Genomic DNA, 19,785 nt, shown 5'->3' on the forward strand with positions numbered 1-19,785 from the left:
GCAGACTGCCACCAGGGCCTCTTTTTAGGTTTTTCTATTACACCCATTGAGCAAATTCATGCAAATTGTCATAATATTATGCAGACAATAAAGAGACGTCAAAAGTTTTGGATGTATAAACTCAATTGTTTAACTCCCCATGGTCTAAACGAGGGGTTTGAAATTAACCTCTGATAATCCTGATGGCCCCATATGTGCATTTATGGTCTTATGTTCACCTATCAATTTTAATGTTATCATTGTATGATTACCAAAGGTTATTTTCACTGGTCCTTCAAAACATTTTTTATTATCTGATGGAATCCATACACAGATGCGATCCCTATACGAACGGACCACTCCATACGTATAATTTATAGATTTTTATTTACACCTAATTCTTAGCATTATTTTCACTGTTCATTTTATTCTCACATTTCATTCGCATTTTTATATGCTTATCACGTAATCCTCATTTATATGTTAATCAACAGTATTATAGTTTATTCATAGTTTATGTCCTATTTTTACAATACATCTCGTTTATTTTTTATTGTGAGTTTCAATATTATTTACATAGACAAAAAAAAACCACAGAAAAAACTAAGATAAAAACATCCTGCACAATATGATATACAAATGTGCGGATGTCCCTGGCCATATTATTGAAGAAAACCAGAGAAATAAGATAATAATGCACTTAGTAAAGTAGATACAAGCACTATATATGGACAAAGTCCTCACTCTGATATGATAATATCTGAGACACTTAGTCAATATATTTTGATCAAAACACATCTAAGCCCGCCTACCGAACGCCAAGGTGGTCTCGGGTCAGGCGGGTCCTACGCTAAACCTACCTAAGCCTTTGGGCTTCTATGTTCAGGAGCGCAGACGCGGCACATATGGTGTGCTGCTCCTAGTCACCTCCATGTGCAGGTTCGGTAGGCGGTCACTATTATTTACGTCTTATTTATGTCCCATATATGTATTTAACATTTCCAGCCATAATTTATTAAATTTTTTAGCTTCAGTCTCTCAACCATTATCTATTTTATATTCCCCCTTCCTCTTTGCAGCCACAATTGGCCAGCCCACATACTCTTTTTTCTATCTCCGTTAGTCCCACAAGCCAGCCTAAAAATTTTTACAGGCTGGCATCCCGTATAACCCAGCAACGTGATCCCGTGACTCTGTCCGCCTCCACCACCTCCCTACATTGAGGAGCTCAGATCGGGCTGTACATATTAGTCGCAGCCTGGCTTCTGAGCGTCCTGTCACCTAACTACAGGGCACCACATGATGCCGGCCGTGATCACGTGATTGGAATTCCGATCAAGTGACCATTTCCTTTGGAACAATCGCTCCCGAAAATCCAGGATATTGTTCTATTATAATTGTTGATAATCATTCGATATGTTTTTTGCAGATTCCACTGGAATCACCAATGAAATCATATAATTGATTGCAAATAATATTTTGTACACCAGTTTATCTATAATACATTATGGGGACACATCAATCACCCTTGACACCACCCCTCTCTTACCCTTTGATCCTTATTTGGTGTTTTTTTCTTGTGTATATATATGTTTGGTGTATGTCATAGTGTATATGCAGTGTTTTTACCTGATGAAGGGGAGAGATTCCCCGTAACACTTTGTATACCTGCAATACAGACCTTAACCTACGATTATCTAGACCGTGGTTGGTTTCTTGCGCCCTGAAAACCCTTTTGCTCTGGAAACCTCCACACTATGTCACCTTGCCATTTGATGACCTCCTCATGCTGCCTTCACCTCCATACTATGTCACCTTGCCACTCTGTGGCCTCCTAATGCTGCTGCCACCTGTACCCTATGTCACCTTGCCACTCTGTGGCCTCCTGATGCTGCTGCCACCTCCACAGTATGTTACCTTGCCACTCTGTGGCCTCCTGATGCTGCCGCCACCTCCACATTGTCATTGTGCCACTCTTTGGCCTCCTCCTATTACTGCTGCCACCTCCAGACTCTTTCATTGGGCCACTCTGTGGTCTCCTCATGCTGCGTCCACCTCACCACTATGTCATATGGCCACTCTGTGGACATCTTATGCTGTTACAACCATCCCTACTTCATGACTGGGTCACTATTTTGTCTTTTGCCCTGGCAGACATAATTTATTTGACCCTTCTTCTGATCTGTCAGAAGGAAGGAAAAATTAGATGCACGACGGATCCTGTCTGTGTAGCAGCTGTAAGGCCTGTATGGTCCCAAACACAGAAGGCATAGAAACATTCCATTCACGTGTCATCTCTGTTTTGGATCCACTCCTGTTTTTTTTGGGCATTAGCAATACTGATGGATTGCTGACCGAGTGAAGGCGGATGCTCCACAGACAGGATCCCTTTTTTTGTGGTTATTGTTCTGAGTCTGACGGATCAGAGGAAGGGCAAAATAATCAATGACATCAACACAAACTTACTGCTGACCCCCTCTCCACTCTGTCGGGGGGCTCTAATTGTATAAGCGTTTAATAGAACAGGTTCTGTAGACATCTATGTGGAATCAGCTGGCGACGGTGTAAAAGGAGTGCGCCTCTTCTTGGCGCTAACATCGGCCTGTAAGGCTGAGTTCATACTTTAGTTATTTGGTAAGCTTTGGCCCCGTGACTGCCCAAATAAGTGAAGTGTGTAGTGATTCGAGCGACGCCTGTCATCTGCATGTCATACAGGCTAACAGTATTATTTTACTACCAAAGCAGACTCCCTATGCGTGTTACTGCAAGGCACAGTGTTCTACACCACTATAAAGGCTCTCTGCAGCCAGGAAATAGCAGTTTTTAAACGTAATTCGTATTTTCGGATCGAACAAATCTTTTCCCCAAAAATTTTGTGAATCGGCGAATCAAATTTTTGAAAAATTCACTCATCTCTAGTTATGGTCCGTGGTAACGGAATCCATCACGCAGTTCACCTTTTACCACCAAACGAAGTGTAAACTAATTTCATAAGCGGAAATTTGCTCATCTCTAATTGTAACATCTGAATCTTCTTGTATAATGTTTATCTTGTGGCAGTTCCCATGTTTGTCCACTGGGTGTCTCCAGAGCACCTCTATATGGCGGGATGTCATGCGCCCCGTGTGGCTGTAGCACGCAGTTCTTACATCCAGAAGACTTCTCTCCTTTGTAGTGTGTCATATCTATGAGTGTAAATTTCGGGATGATCTATTGGAGATGATCTGAGGGCGCATGGGGACAGTTATTGGCTGCAGCAGGGGAGTTGCTAGGTTAAAACATTTGGGGCCTGGGCCCCTGATGTTTTGTCCCAGGCCCCAAAGAGAGCTGAGCATAGGAAGGGAAAGACAGTGTAGGGAGTGTTATTGGAAGATTTTTTCGTAGAAAATCTTTTCAGAGACCTAAAAGTCCTTGTGTGACAGCAGCAATATATATTTTTAGCACATCCTGCTCTAAATAGCGGCTAATAGGCCGCTGCGGACAGTTAAATTATCCGCGCCACATCTCCTGTGTAAAGTGTGCGCATCCCAAAAATATCTGTGACATCCAGTGTACTTTTTCAATAGACGGTGTCCGCTGCGGACAGTTAAATTATCCGCGCCACATCTCCTTTGTAAAGTGTGCGCATCCCAAAAATATCTGTGACATCCAGTGTACTTTTTCTGTAGACGGTGTCCGCTGCGGACAGTGACATTAGCTGCGCCACATCTCCTGTGTAAAGTGTGCGCATCCCTAAAATATCAGTGACATCCATTGTACTTTTTCTGTAGACGGTGTCCGCTGCGGACAGTGACATTAGCTGCGCCACATCTCCACTGTAAAGTGTGCGCATCCCAAAAATATCTGTGACATCCAGTGTACTTTTTCAATAGACGGTGTCCGCTGCAGACAGTGAGATTAGCTGCGCCACATCTCCACTGTAAAGTGTGCGCATTCCAGTGGCGTAGGGATCGCCATAGCAACCATAGCAGTGGCTATGGGGCCCTACGCCACTGGGGGCCGTTCGGGCCGCCTTCTGTTGATTTTTGTTTTTTTTACACACACACACTACAAACAGGCAGCCAGGCCCGAGCCGCGGACCGCCCGCCCACTACACTAGTGTAGTGGGCGGGGAGTGGGCGGTCCGTGGCTTGGGCCTGGCTGGGGAGGAGTCAGGACTGGACTGGAGCAGGGCGCACGCAGGGCCGGGCCGACACAGAGGCTGGGGAGGCTCCAGCCAGGCCACTGAGTAAGGAAGATCCGATCATATTCTAACCCCCAGGCGTTCCCATGGTGACGGGGACGCTTGCCTGGGGGTTAGAATATACCATCGGATCTGAGTTTCCACGCTCTTAGTGAGAGCGTGAAAACTCAAATCCGATGGTATATTCTAACCCCCAGGCGTTCCCATGGTGACAGGGACGCTTGCCTGGGGGTTAGAATATACAGGGCCACGCCGCTCACAGGAGCACATTTATAAACTAATCAGTAACTTGAACTTTAATCATTGACATTGCTGAATGCTGATCTCTTTACTTGCATTGGATTTGGATACCTTACTCTGTCTTAGCTCCGGTAACGGTAACAGCAGGCAGTGCGGGCGGGCGGCGCTCACTCACTGACGTCACGCACCTGCTCCTCCCACTAGGCGGCGCAGGCGCGTGACGTCAGTGAGTGAGCGCCGCCCGCCCGCACTGCCTGCTGTTACCGTTACCAGAGCTAAGACAGAGTAAGGTATCCAATGCAAGTAAAGAGATCAGCATTCAGCAATGTCAATGATTAAAGTTCAAGTTACTGATTAGTTTATAAATGTGCTCCTGTGAGCGGCGGGGAGGGGGATCTGTGGATGTCACTATTTAGGGGAGGGGGATCTGTGGATGGCACTATTTAGAGGAGGGGGATCTGTGGATGGCACTATTTAGGGGAGGGGGATCTGTGGATGGCACTATTTAGAGGAGGGGGATCTGTGGATGGCACTGTTTAGGGGAGAGGGATCTGTGGATGGCACTATTTAGGGGAGGGGGATCTGTGGGTGGCACTATTTAGTGGAGGGAGATCTGTGGATGGCATTGTTTAGGGGAGGGGGATCTGTGGATGGCACTGTTTAGGGGAGGGAGATCTGTGGATGGCACTGTTTAGGGGAGAGGGATCTGTGGATGGCACTTTTTAGGGGAGGGGGATCTGTGGATGGCACTGTTTAGGGGAGGGAGATCTGTGGATGGCACTGTTTAGGGGAGAGGGATCTGTGGATGGCACTCTTTAGGGGAGGGGGATCTGTGGATGGCACTATTTAGGGGAGGGGGATCTGTGGATGGCACTATTTAGGGGAGGGGGATCTGTGGATGGCACTATTTAGGGGAGGAGGATCTGTGGATGGCACTATTTAGGGGAGGAGGATCTGTGGATGGCACTATTTAGGGGAGGAGGATCTGTGGATGGCACTGTTTAGGTGAGGGGGATCTGTGGATGGCAATGGGGGGCCCATTTTTGCTATGGGGCCCATGCATTTCTAGCTACGCCCCTGGCGCATCCCAAAAATATCTGTGACATCCAGTGTACTTTTTCAATAGACGGTGTGCACCAAAATTTTTTATCTGTGACATACAGTGTACTTTTTACGTAGACGCTTTGGACAGTGACATTACCTGTGGTACCTCTCCTTTATAACGTTTACTCATCCCAAATACCTGTGACATTCCCTGTAATTTTTTGTTAGCCGCTGGTGACAGCATTGAACAGCAAAAGAATTGTAATTTACAACCTGTGCCATACAAAAATGAGCAGGGGCGTGAACACTAGCAACCTCACCACCACCAGCATGATCCGCCACATGACATCAAAGCACTGTAATAGGTGGGCTGAACACCTGGGTCCACAATCTGTGTCTGTGGGTCACACCACTGCCTCCTCTTCCCCTGTGTTACGTGCCTGCCCTGCACCTGGACCTTTGCAAGCACCTTTAGCGACAACATTCACTTTTGTGTCCCACAGCAGCGTACAAGTGTCCTTACCCCAGGCATTTGAACGCAAGCGCAAATACCCAGCCACCCACCCACAGGCCATAGCACTAAATAAGCAGCTTTCCAAATTACTGGCCCTGGAAATGTTGCTATTTAGGCTTGTGGACACTGAGGCCTTCCGCAGCCTCATGTCGGCGGCTGTCCTGCGTTACGCAGTCCCCAGCCGCCACTATTTTTCAAGGTATGCCGTGCCCACCTTGTCCCATAACATCACACGTGCCCTGACCAACGCAGTTACTGGGAAGGTCCACTTAACCACGGACACATGGGCAAGTGCATTTAGCCAGGGATGCTACTTTTCCCTGACGGCACACTGGGTGAATGTTGTTAAGGCTGGCAGCGAGTCGTACCCTGGGATGGCACAGATGCTACCGACGCCAAGGATTGCGGGCCCTGTGTTGATCAGGGTTTCCACCAGCACCTACGTTAGTGGCTCCAACCCCCACTTCTCCTCTGCCTCCTCCTCCACTTCCACCTCCGAATTATCCGCGTGCAGCACCAGTCAGCCATCAGTCGGTTGCTGGAAGCAGTGTAGCACTGCAGTGGGGAAGCGGCAACAGGCCGTGCTGAAGCTGATATGCTTAGGGGACAAACAGCACGCCGCCGCAGAACTGTGGCAGGGGATAAGAGACCAGACTGAGCTGTGGCTTTCGCCTAGAACCAGGCATGGTTGTGTCTGATAGTTGCGGTAACTTGGTGGCGGCTTTGGAGCTCGGCAAGCTCACAAACACTTCATGCCTAGCCCATGTCTTAAACTTAGTGGTTCAGCGGTTTCTCAAAACCTACCCCAATTTGCCTGGGCTACTGGTAAAGGTGCGCCGCGTGTGTGCACATTTCCAAAAGTCATCAACAATTTCAGCCAGTCTGTCAACGCTGCAGCAGCGCTTGAAATTGCTGTTGTGCAACAAGAGCACGCACTGGAACTCTACGTTCCACATGTTGGCCAGGCTTTGTGAGCAGCAGAGGGCAGTAGTGGAATACCAGCTGCAACATGGTCGTCGCCTTTCCAGTCAGCTTCCGCTATTCACAAGCGAGGAGTGGGCATGGATGTCTGACCTCTGGTGAGCGGTGATAATGCTATTATCAGCGTAACCATCCCACTTCTGTGTCTACTCAATTGCTCGCTGCTCACAATTAAGGACGACGCTTTGCATGTGAAAGAGGTGGAAATGGGGGAAGACATTACACTGCGTGATAGCCAGACCACCCTCAGTACATCTTCTCAGCGTGAATTGGACGATAAAGAGGAGGAGGAGCAGAAGATGATTGCCTCTGCTACAGAGGGTAGTTAGTACCCATGGAAGTTTAATTCCATCTGTTCAGCGTGGGTGGGGAGAAGAAGAGGATGAGGAGATTGAGAGTCATCCTCCTGATGACGACAGCAAAGTCTTGCCTGTTGGTACTCTGGCACAGATGGCTGACTTCATGTTAGGCTGCCTTTCCAGCGACCCGCACGTTATACACATTTTAGACAACAAGGATTACTGGTTGTTTACCCTTCTTGACCCCCGCTACAAAGAGAACTTCTCATCTCTCATTCTTCTGGTGTAGCGGACGAGCAAAATGGTGCAATACCAGAAGATCCTTGTTGGAAAAATGCTCCAAAAATTTCCATCTGACAACGCTGGCCTCAGAGTCCGTAGTTCCTTGGCCAACCGTGGAGGGGAGACAAGGGGAACACACAGCAGTTCCAACAGAGGCAGGGCAACACTTTCCAAAGCTTGGGACAGTTTCATGACACCCCGCCAGCACCCTCACCGTGATGCGCGGCCTAGTGTCACAAGGAGGGAAAATTTTTGGAAGATGGTAAAGGAGTACATAGCAGACTGTGTCAGCATCCTCAATGATCCCTCAGTGCCTTACAATTACTGGGTGTCCAAGCTGGACACGTGGCACGAACTGGTGCTCTACGGCCTGGAGGTGCTGGCCTGCCCTGCCGCCTGCGTTTTGTCTGAGCAGGTATTTAGTGCTGCTGATGACCTAAAGTCCCTCGCATATAATGCTTCAGAGGGTCAGCTCACCTGCAGGCCCTCACCTACAACCTTTTAGAGGGTCAGCTCACCAGCAGGCCCTCACCTACAATCTTTTACAGGGTAGGCTCACCAGCAGGCCCGCACCTAAAATCTTTTACAGGGTCAGCTCACCTGCAGGCCCACACCTAAAATCTTTTACAGGGTCAGCTCACCTGCAGGCCCGGACCTAAAATATTTTACAGGGTCAGCTCACCTGCAGGCCCGGACCTAAAATCTTTTACAGGGTTAGCCCACCTGCAGGCCCGCACCTAAAATATTTTATAGGGCCAGCTCACCAGCAGGCCTGCACCTAAAATCTTTTACAGGGTCAGTTCACCTGTAGGCCCACACCTAAAATCTTTTACAAGGTCAGCTCACCTACAGGCCCTCACCTAATTACACCTAATAGGTAATTTGCGCGCATTCTGCCTTGCTTGGATGTGGTAGCCGTAGCTTTTTCTCAGGCTCCCTCTCCGGAATCGAACACTGATTCCCCCGTGGTTGGCACTGAAAATAGCAAAGTTGATAGGGCAGACATCCGAATGGATAGTCGCCGTCACGGGGACGTACGATCGTCCCCAGGTTATCTATAGTCACCAAATCGGCAGCAGGCCCTCGCCCATAATATTTTAGATGGTTAGATCAGCAGGCACTTGCTCCAAATGTTATTGAGGGTCACCAGCGGGCCATCAATCATAATTTTTCAAGACTGTGTATGATGCCCTCCTTTATGTGTAACAAAGGGTGTATTGCAGTGTCGGTTTCTTGTAATTTTTGGCAGCCCTTTCACTTAGTGCATAGGCTTTATGAGTGTAGGAGTCTCACTACATGAACAATTGTACCACATTGTGAATGAGCCCCTCCTTTATGTGATATTCAGGTTGTATCGGAGTGCCTCTTGCTTGTGATTTTTGGCAGCACTTGCACTTTATATACGATTAAATATACATGGTCATATGATATCACTTCTAATTATAGGGTCATGTGACAGCACAATAATGTAGTCACAGCCATTTATACTGTAGTACCGCAAAAGTCCTTAAATCCAGATTCTGATAAGACATTCTGCAAGCAAACCAAGCATAATACCAGAGCAGCTGATGGTCCAGGACATTCTAGCCCAACCCCCTATCTTCCAGGAAGCCTTACAAAACCAGAAACGCCCACTTTGAGTACATTTGCATAATCCCCACCCCTGAGGTCTGTTATACTGGACCATCCCACAAAAAAAGGCACTTTAAAGGAATATATTTGCACTGGTTATCTGGCGTTATCTGGTAATGCACTTCTTTGGCAATGTATGACTATGTGGCTAAAGTGGGTACTGTTCAGGACACTGTTGCCAATATGTCGAAACTTCTTGGCACCACGTGGACACTGTTTGGTGCTGTGGAGTGTGGCCATGGATGGGAACATGTGGGTACAATATGACTGCGTTGGCAAACCACATCACTTTGGTCAGTGTTTGGTGCTAAATAATACAATCTGGGCAACACTTGGAACTATGAGACAATGGACATCTGGGTCTGGGCACCACTTTCCTACACAGATGGTTAACATGTACAGTTGTGTTCAAAATAATAGCAGTCAGACATCACTAACCTGATCAATCACTGTTTTTGGTAGAAATGATATTTCTACATGGCAAAAAATTTACTAGCAGGTGTAGTAGAGTAATAGAAACCCAACAGTCATGACGTGCATGCTGCTAAATCTCTTTAATTTAATCACTTATTGAAAGGGGCATGTTTAAAATAATAGCAGTGTGGAGTTCAATGAGTGAGGTCATTCATTCTTTGAAAAACAGGTGGCAATTATTGCCCTTATTTAAGGAAGGAAGGCAGCAAATGTTGTACATGCTGGTTACAGTGCATTTCTACAAAGAAAAAAATATGGGGGATTCAGCCCGCACAACCCCTACAGTGCATTTCTCTCTGAAATTCTGAGGAAAATGGGTCGTTCCAGACATTGTTCAGAAGAACAGCGTAACCTTGATTAAAAAGTTGATTGGAGAGGGGAAAACATATAAAGAAGTGCAGAAAATGATAGGCTGCTCAGCTAAAATGATCGCAAATGCTTTAAAATGGCAACCAAAACCTGAAAGACGTGGAAGAAAGCGAAAAACTACCATTCAAATAGATAGAAGAATAGTCAAAATGGCAAGGACTCGGCCAACAATCAGCTTCAGGAAGATGAAAGAAGGTGTAAAGTTCCCTGTGAGGACTGTTACAATTAGAAGACGCCTATGTGAAGCCAAGCTATCTGCAAGAAGCCCCCGCAAAGTCCCACTGCTGAAAAAAAGACATTTGCTGAAGAGGTTACAACTTGCCAAAGAGCACATTGGCTGCCCTAAAGAGACATTTTGTGGACTGATGAAAGTAATATTCTTTTTGGGTCTAGTGGCTGGAGACAGTTTGTCAGACGACCCCCAAACACTGAATTCAAGCCACAGTGCACTGTGAAGACAATGAAGCATGGTGGACAAGCATCATGATATGGGGATGTTTCTCATACTACGGTGTTGGGCCTATTTATCGCATACCAGGGATCATGGGTCAGTTTGAATGCATCAGAATACTTTAAGAGGTCATGCTGCCTTATGCTGAAGAGGAAATGCCCTTGAAATGGGTGTTCCAACAAGACGACCCAAAACACACCAGTAAACGTGCAACATCTTGGTTCCAGACCAACAAGATTGACGTTATGGAGTGGCCAGCCCAATCCCCGGATCTTTATCCAATAGAAAACTTGTGGGGTGACATAAAAAATGCAGTTTTTGAGGCAAAACCAAGAAATAAAGAAGAACTGTGGAATGTAGTCCAATCATCCTGGGCTGGAGAACCTGTTCACAGGGGCCAGAAGTCGGTGACTCCGAGCAGCACAGACGTCCAGCAGTTCTCAGAAACAGCGTTTATACAACTAAATATTAGTGAAGGGATTCAGAGGAAAGAAAAATCTTCTAACATTTTTCAGTTCATATAGTGAGTGTTTGAGAATGTAAAGAAGAATACAATTACTGCTATTTTTTTGAACAGTCTAATATTCACTTTTCTTAAAAAAATTTTTAGACTAACAACACAAATTTTATATATATTTTTTTCATGTTTTGATTTGGAATAGAATGTGTAGTGTTCCCAATGAATTTGTGTGTATGGAAATAAAAGCTATTAGAAGGATTTCGAGATTTATTCACTTTTTTAAACACACTGCTATTATTTTGAACACAACTTTTAATAATTGACTCAATTATTAGGGGTACAGAAAGGGCAATCTGTCACAAAGACCGTGATCGCCAAACAGTGTGTTGTCTTCCTGGCGCTAGAGTTCGACACATCGCAGATTGGGTTAACAGATTACTGGGAGGGGCTGGAGAAGATCCAGCGGTCATGGTCCATATCGGAACCAATGAAAAAGTTAGAGGAAGGTGGAGCATCCTTAGAAATGATATTAGGGATTTAGGTCAAAAGCTTAGGGCAAGGACCTCAAAGGTAGTGTTTTCCGAAATACTGCCTGCACCATGAGCCACACAAGAAAGGCAGCGGGAGATTAGGGAGGTGTCACAGCAGACAGGATACAAGATACACAGGATATAAACAAACAAGTGTCTAGGCAAGAGGCTGGGGATAGAGGTCACCTCCTGACAAATCCCTACCAGCTCTCCCTAGACTTCTATGCCCACATTCAGACCCTGAAGATGGGAATGAACGTGTCCTCGTGCCTAGGCTGAAGATTCCCTAAAATCCCTAAGATGGTGAAAGAGGGGGCAGGCGTCTCTAACAGCCTAGACAGACAACAACAAGAAAACAAAACCAACTTATCTTGTACTGAGCAGGAACAGCAAATCCTTTCTCTGAGCCAGACAGAAGCTATAACCCGCACAGGACACTGGGAGTGGGCATAATTTAAACTCAAACTAACGACCCCACCCAGTGCACCTGAAGGGAGGCGGATATAGCTCAATTTCAAAACAAAAAGGCTACACACGTGCTGCTAACATGGCAGACCTCCGCACATAGCCTGAGCAGGGCATGACAAGAGGTTAACAAGTGGTTCAAGAACTGGTGTAGGAAATAGGGGTTTGAGTTCCTGGAGAACTGGTCCAACTTCTCTGTCGGCTACAGGCTCTATCATAGAGATGGGCTGCACCTCAATGGGGAAGAGGCAGCTGTGTTGGGGGGAAACATGGCTAGAAGGTTGGAGGAGTGTTTAAACTAGGGACTGGGGGGAGGGTAATTACTCTATAGGATGAGAAGATAGTGCAGATAGAGACCGGGGGCAAGGTAATGGGACTGGGGGAGGAATGGAAGGAGGGACTAGAACAGCTCAGAAGGAAAAGTGCAGGACAAAAAATATACAAATACCTCTTAATTGTATGTATACTAATGCCAGAAGCCTGACTAATAAAACCGGGGAGCTGGAATTAGTGATGTGTGAGGAGGACTATGATATAGTGGGAATAACCAAGACATGGCTGTATGATGGCTATGACAGTGGGAATAACTGAGACATGGCTGGATGATAGCTATGACAGTGGGAATAACTGAGACATGGCTGGATGATAGCTATGACAGTGGGAATAACTGAGACCTGGCTGGATGATAGCTATGACTGGGCAGTTAATGTACAAGGTTACAGTCTGTTTAGAAAGGATAGTCAAAACCGGAGAGGGGGAGGGGTTCTCCTTTATGAAAAGTCCTGTCTAAAGCCCACAGTCCGAGAAGATATAAGTGAGGGACATGAACATGTGGAGTCACTGTGGGTAGAAATACATGGAGGCAAAAATAATAATAAATTACTAAAAGGAGTTTACTATAAACCACCTAATATACCAGAGTCCACAGAAAATCTACTACTAAACGAGATAGACGAGGCGGCAAATCATAATGAGGTGGTTATTGGGGACTTCAACTACCCAGATATAGACTGGGAAACTGAGATCTGTACATCTCATAAAGGAAACAGGTTCTTGGCAATAACCAAAGACAATTACCTCTCCCAACTGGTTCAGGACCCGACTAGAGGGACGGCCATACTGGACTTAGTATTAACCAATAAGCCTGACAGAACAACAAATGTGCAGGTAGGGGGACACCTGGGAAACAGTAACCATAAAGTAATAACCTTCCAATTATCCTTCAAACGAGCGTTTCTACAGGGAGGAACAAAAATACTAAACTTAAAATAAAGCTAAATTTAGCCAACTAAGAGAGGCCATAGACGTAACTAACTGGGACAAAGTCCTAAAAAATAAAAATACCGTTACAAAATGTGATATTTTTAAAAGCATCCTAAAATCTAATTGTGAGAGGTACATACCTTATATAGGAAAAAAAGGTTAAGGAACAAGAAGAAACCAATGTGGATAAATAGAACTGTAAAGTAAGCAATAAATCACAAAAAGAAAGCATTTAAATCACTAAAAAGGGAGCATAGCGAGGAGGCACAGGAAACTATCAGGAAAAAAATTGAATATGTAAAAAACAAATAAAAGCCACCAAACTAGAGACTGAGAGATTAATTGCCAAAGAGAGCAAAACTAACCCTAAAATGTTCTTCAATTATATAAATGGTAAAAAGTATAAATCTGAAGGTGTCGGCCCTCTACAGAGTAATGAAAGGGGAGTTGCAGAGAGCGACGAGGAAAAAGCAAAACTATTAAATATTTTTTTCTCCACTGTATTCATTGAGGAGAATAAACTGTCAGATGAAATGCAGAATGTAAAAGTAAATTCCCCATTAAAATTGCCCTGTCTGACCCAGGAAGAAGTACAGCGATGTCTTAAAAAGATTAAAATAGACAAATCCCCTGGACCAGATGGCATACACCCCTGTATCCTAAGAGAATTAAGTAATGTCATAGCCAGACACCTATTTCTGATATTTACAGACTCTATATTGACGAGAATAGGGTCCAATACTGACCCCTGAGGTACTCCACTAGTGACAGTGACCCAATCTGAGTGTGTACCATTAATACCCACCATCTGTTTTCTATCAATGAGCCAGTTACTTACCCACATACAGACGTTTTCTCCCAGTCCGAGCATTCTCATTTTATATACTAACCTTGTATGTGGTACAGTGTCAAATGCTTTAGAGAAGTCCAGATATACAACAGCTATTGATTCGCCGCTGTCAAGTCGTCTAGAACTTACCTCCTCATAGAAACTGATTAAATTAGTTTGACATGACCGATCCCTCATGAAGCCATGCTGATATGGCGTTATTTGGTTATTTGCTTATTTTCATTGAGATCCTCCAAGATAGCATCTCTTAAAAACCCTTCAAACAGTTTACCCACAACAGATGTTAAACTTACCGGCCTATAGTTTCCGAGCTCTGACAGGGAGTGTTCCACAGGATTGGCGCATAGCAAATGTGGTGCCAATATTTAAAAAGGGTCCAAAAACAGAGCCCGGAAGACGACTAAGGGGAGATCTAATAACTATGTATAAATATATACAGTCATGTGAAAAAATTAGGACACCCTTTGAAAGCATGTGGTTTTTTGTAACATTTTTAATAAAAGGTTATTTCATCTCCGTTTCAACAATACAGAGAGATTAAAGTAATCCGACTAAACAAAGAAAACTGAATAAAAGTCTTTTCAAGATCTTCTGTAAATGTCATTCTACAAAAATGCCTATTCTAACTGAGGAAAAAGATAGGACACCCTTGCCCCTAATAGCGAGTGTTACCTCCTTTGGCTGAAATAACTGCAGTGAGACGGTTCTTGTAGCCATCTACCAGTCTTCGACATCGGTCTGAGGAAATTTTACCCCACTCCTCAATGCAGAACTTTTTCAGCTGTGAGATGTTTGAGGGGTTTCTTGCACGTACAGCCCTTTTCAAGTCACCCCACAGCATCTCAATGGGATTCAAATCTGGACTTTGACTTGGCCATTCCAGGACTCTCCATTTCTTCTTTTTCAGCCAATCTTTGGTTGATTTACTAGTATGTTTTGGGTCATTGTCATGTTGCATGGTCCAGTTCCGCTTCAGCTTTAATTTTCTAACTGATGGTCTCACATGTTCTTCAAGCACCTTCTGATACACAGTAGAATTCATCGTGGATTCTATAATGGTGAGCTGACCAGGTCCTGCTGCAGCAAAGCAGCCCCAAACCATGACACTTCCACCTCCATGCTTCACAGTTGGTATGAGGTTCTTTTCTTGGAATGCTGTGTTTGGTTTACGCCAAACATGTCCTCTGCTGTTGTGTCCAAATAATTCAATTTTGGACTCATCTGTCCAAAGAACATTATTCCAGAAGTCCTGGTCTTTGTCAACTTTATCTCTGGCAAATGTCAGTCTGGCCTCGATGTTTCTCTTGGAAAGCAAAGGTTTCCTCCTTGCACACCTCCCATGCAAGTTAAACTTGTACAGTCTCTTTCTGATTGTAGAGGCATGTACTTCTACATCAACAGTAGCCAGAGCCTGCTGTAGTTCTCGAGATGACACTTTAGGGTTTTTGGAGACCTCTTTTAGCATCTTGCGGTCTGCTCTTGGGGTGAACTTGCTGGGGCGACCAGTCCTGGGCATGTTGGCAGTTGTTTTGAAAGCCCTCCACTTGTAGACTATCTTCCGGACAGTGGAATGGCTGATTTCAAAATCTTTTGAGATCTTTTTAAATCCCTTCCCAGACTCATAGGCTGCTACAATCTTTTTTCTGAAGTCCTCTGACAGCTCTTTTGCTCTCACCATGGGGCTCACTCTCACTTCAACAGTCAGGAGCACACCAAACTAAATGTCTGAGGTTTAAATAGGGCAAGCCTCATTCAACATGCAGAGTAACGATCTACTAATTATGTGCACCTGGTGTGATATACCTGTGTGAGATCTGAGCCAATTTAAGAGGGAATACATGTGAGGGTGTCCTATCTTTTTCCTCAGTTAGAATAGGCATTTTTGTAGAATGACATTTACAGAAGATCTTGAAAAGACTTTTCTTCAGTTTTCTTTGTTTAGTTGGATTACTTTAATCTCTCTGTATTGTTGAAACGGAGATGAAATAACCTTTTATTAAAAATGTTACAAAAAACCACATGCTTTCAAAGGGTGTCCTAATTTTTTCACATAACTGTATGGGGTCAGTACAGAGATTACTCCCATCATCTATTTATCCCCAGGACTGTGACGAGGGGACATCCTCTGCGTCTGGAGGAAAGAAGGTTTGTACACAAACATAGAAGAGGATTCTTTACGGTAAGAGCAGCGAGACTATGGAACTCTCTGCCTGAGGAGGTGGTGATGGTGAGTACAATAAAGGAATTCAGGAGGGGCCTGGATGTATTTCTGGAGCGTAATAATATTACAGGTTATAGCTACGAGAGAGGGGTTGTTGAACCAGGGAGTTATTCTGATGCCTGAATGGAGTCGGGAAGGAATTTTTTCCCCTTAAGTTGGGAAAATTGGCTTCTACCTCACAGTTTTATTTATTTTTTTACCTTCCTCTGGATCAACTTGCAGGATAACAGGCTGAACAAATTTCTTTTTTTTCGGCCTTATATACTATGTTACAACTGTACATGTTAAATCAGGGATGTCCAACCCCGCCCTCCAGCTGTTGCACAACTACAACTCACAACATGCGCTTATAGCTGTAGGCTGTCCAGGAATGCTGGGAGTTGTAGTTTTGCAACACCTGGAGGGCCGCAGGTTGGGAATCCCTATGTTAAATCCATATATTTAATATAGCAATATTTAACTGATCTATCAATTTAAAGTTTGCAGTTGTGTATTTAGCGCGTTAAGTGTCAAGTTAATGATTGCTACATCTGTAGACACATGGCCCAACATACCGTATACACAACATATGACACTATATGGGTGTTGCTTGGCTTTACATGGCACTATATCAGGGCTCCAGATGGCGACCTAAATGGTCGCCAATACGACCAGGAATTTGCAAATGACAATAAGACTTTTAAGTCTTATTGCTATTTGCGACTTGTCCCACCACTGCGTTGGAGCTTTAAAAAAAAACTTCCTTCAGCAGACGCACCATGCTAGACACATCTGTTGGAAGAGCCAATCCCCTGACATCCAGCCCGCCAGCCAGCGAGGACGGCAAGCTTGATGGAGGACAGACAGGAACTCACTTTCCCATAATCCCTTTAGTCGCGAAGCATGGGCCGCAGCCAATCGGACTCCAGATGTGTTAGTCACGCCCCCCCTGGGTAACGCTGGGATGAAACGGCTTCCTCGGGTGACTACCAGCTGCTCCGCACTGTCGCTTTCATCTAAGAGTCCCCTGCAGCTTCCCGGAAAAGAAGGGTGGGCGCGGTCCTGGATGTGCGCAGGTTAGATCATTGCTTATAGGGTGGGCATTGTGATACCGGCTCGGGTCAGACACAGTGCACAGCGGTTGTTAGCGGTTACCCGCCACACTTCAATGACCTGCTATGATTGGTTACTGTACAGAGCTCCGGGCGCTGGAGCCGTGTATGGTGGAGCAGCAGCTTCTCCCGCTGTGACCGTCCCGCGGACCCGAGCTGACCGCAGCTTACGAGTGTTTGTCCGGCGCTGTGCACTGCATGCAGTAAGGTCTTCTCAGTGTGGTCTGTACAGTGCAGTGTGGTCTGTACAGTGTAGTGGGGTCTTTTCAGTGTGGTCTGTACAGTGCAGTGTGGTCTGTACAGTGTAGTGGGGTCTTTTCAGTGTGGTCTGTACAGTGCAGTGTGGTCTGTACAGTGCAGTGTGATCTTCACAGTGTGGCAGAGGGTAGTGTGACCATGTACAGTGAGTACAGCTATGACTAGTGCAGTGTAGTAGTATGCCCAGTGTAGAGTAGTGCAGAAGAGTACGGCACCAGCACTGTATATCCAGTGTAGTAAGTACAGTACCAGCGCTGTATATCCAGTGTAGTGCGGTGAGTACGGTACTAGAGCTATATATCCTGTGTAGTGAGTACAGTACCAGTGCTATATATCCAGTCTAGTGAGTACGGTACCAGCGCTGTCTATCCAGTGTAGTGAGTACAGTACCAGCGCTGTCTATCCAGTGTAGTGCGGTGAGTGCGGTACCAGCGCTATATATCCAGTGTAGTGAGTACAGTTCCAGCGCTGTCTATCCAGTGTAGTGAGTACAGTACTAGCGCTGTCTATCCAGTGTAGTGCGTTGAGTACGGTACCAGCGCTTTATATCCAGTGTAGTGAGTACAGTACCAGCGCAATATATCTAGTGTAGTGAGTACAGTACCAGCGCTGTCTATCCAGTGTAGTGAGTACAGTACCAGCGCTGTCTATCCAGTGTAGTGCTGTGAGTACAGTACCAGCGCTTTATATCCAGTGTAGTGAGTACAGTACCAGCGCTGTCTATTCAGTGTAGTGAGTACAGTACCAGCGCTGTCTATCCAGTGTAGTGCGGTGAGTACGGTACCAGCGCTATATATCCAGTGTAATGAGTATGGTACCAGCGCTATATATCCAGTGTAATGAGTATGGTACCAGCGCTATATATCCAGTGTAGTGAGTACAGTACCAGCGCTGTCTATCCAGTGTAGTGCGGTGAGTACAGTACCAGCGCTGTCTATCCAGTGTAGTGCGGTGAGTACAGTACCAGCGCTGTCTATCCAGTGTAGTGAGTACAGTACCAGCGCTGTCTATCCAGTGTAGTGAGTACAGTACCAGCGCTCTCTATCCAGTGTAGTGCGGTGAATATGGTACCAGCGCTATATATCCAGTGTAGTGAATACGGTACCAGCGCTGTCTATCCAGTGTAGTGAGTACGGTACCAGCGCTGTCTATGCAGTGTAGTGAGTACAGTACCAGCGCTGTCTATCCAGTGTAGTGCGGTGAGTACGGTACCAGCGCTATATATCCAGTGTAATGAGTATGGTACCAGCACTATATATCCAGTGTAGTGAGTACAGCGCTGTCTATCCAGTGTAGTGCGGTGAGTATGGTACCAGCGCTATATATCCAGTGTAGTGAGTACGGTACCAGCGCTGTCTATCCAGTGTAGTGAGTACAGTACCAGCGCTGTCTATCCAGTGTAGTGAGTACAGTACCAGCGCTGTCTATCCAGTGTAGTGCGGTGAGTACAGTACCAGCGCTGTCTATCCAGTGTAGTGAGTACAGTACCAGCGCTGTCTATCCAGTGTAGTGCGGTGAGTATGGTACCAGCGCTATATATCCAGTGTAGTGAGTACGGTACCAGCGCTGTCTATCCAGTGTAGTGAGTACAGTACCAGCGCTATATATCCAGTGTAGTGAGTACAGTACCAGCGCTGTCTATCCAGTGTAGTGAGTACAGTACCAGCGTACCAGCTGTCTATCCAGTGTAGTGAGTACAGTACCAGCGCTGTCTATCCAGTGTAGTGAGTACAGTACCAGCGCTGTCTATCCAGTGTAGTGAGTACAGTACCAGCGCTGTCTATCCAGTGTAGTGAGTACAGTACCAGCGCTGTCTATCCAGTGTAGTGAGTACAGTACCAGCGCTGTCTATCCAGTGTAGTGAGTACAGTACCAGCGCTGTCTATCCAGTGTAGTGAGTACAGTACCAGCGCTGTCTATCCAGTGTAGTGAGTACAGTACCAGCGCTGTCTATCCAGTGTAGTGCAGTGTGTTCTGTGTAGCAGTTGTCTTATACCTCTTTCACATGGGCATGTCCCTTACGGGAATCGCGCTCCGTGAAAGAGAGCAATCCTCCTTTCAGGACTTAGGAAGCGCACAGCGTTATAGTGATTTATAATGCTCTGTGTCTCTGTGAAACCTGTATCAAGCCAGGGAGAACTGCTTTAATAAAAGTTGATCAATAAATTATATATATACCCCAGGATGGTACTATTGAAA

The sequence above is a fragment of the Bufo gargarizans genome, chromosome 6, assembly GCF_014858855.1.
Source record: "Bufo gargarizans isolate SCDJY-AF-19 chromosome 6, ASM1485885v1, whole genome shotgun sequence".
In the NCBI taxonomy this organism is placed as follows: domain Eukaryota; kingdom Metazoa; phylum Chordata; class Amphibia; order Anura; family Bufonidae; genus Bufo; species Bufo gargarizans.